We start from the raw sequence: 894 nt of genomic DNA on the forward strand, positions 1-894 counted from the left end.
CCTAAAGGTACGGGCGGGCTAGATATAAGGGGTTTACTATACTAGTAGCTAGTTTATAAAAAGTTTAGTAGTTATATATAGTATATATTTAGGGAAGTGTTGACTAGCGTAATATACGCGGGCACGGCCGGGCCGGGCTTTTATAAATTTTAATAATTATAGTAAGTAAGGTAGGTAAGAGCGACCGATTAAGCGGCGGCGGGGTAGGAGCAATTGGGTAGGTGAGTAATTTTTAAGTAAGTTTGTAATTTTAAATAAGTAAATATATTCGTAACCGGGTTAGGTATAGCATTAGATAGGTAAATATATTTAAATTATATAAAGTAATATAGAGAAGAGAGGGTAAGTAAGTACGTCCGGGCGGGTTAAATATATAAGGTAAGTAGGCGCGTTTAAGTATAGAATTTTTATATAAATAATAATTGTATTGGGAAGGTAAGGGCGAGGGCTTGTATAGGGTAGGTAAGAAGGACCGAGAGGTTTAAGGGGGTTAAGGGGTTGCTTTCTAATTCCTATTAGGAGAGGTTTATTAAAGGAAAGGGTAGGGTAATAGTAGGAGGGGGTAAATAAATAAAGAAGCTACGTAGTTAAATAAAGGTATTTATAGTCTTTTTATTAGAAAATATAGTAAGGTAGGTAGGAAAAGGTTATATAAAATTATATTTTTACATAAAGTAAAAGTATAAAGGGGGAGGCTATCTTTTTAATTTCTAGGTAGGCGAGGTAGTAAGTAGGCTACTTAGGCTAGGAATAGTTTAATTTTTAGGGGGGGAGCGAAAATTTCTTTCTTCTTTTTCTTTTCCTTTTTTATTTATTTATTTTTTTTCTTTCTTCTTTTTCTCCTCCTCTTTCTTCTTCCTACTTTTATCCTCTTTATTATTCTTCCTCCTCCCT

The sequence above is a fragment of the Neurospora crassa genome (genome assembly GCF_000182925.2).
Source record: "Neurospora crassa OR74A unplaced genomic scaffold supercont12.9, whole genome shotgun sequence".
NCBI lineage: Eukaryota > Fungi > Ascomycota > Sordariomycetes > Sordariales > Sordariaceae > Neurospora > Neurospora crassa.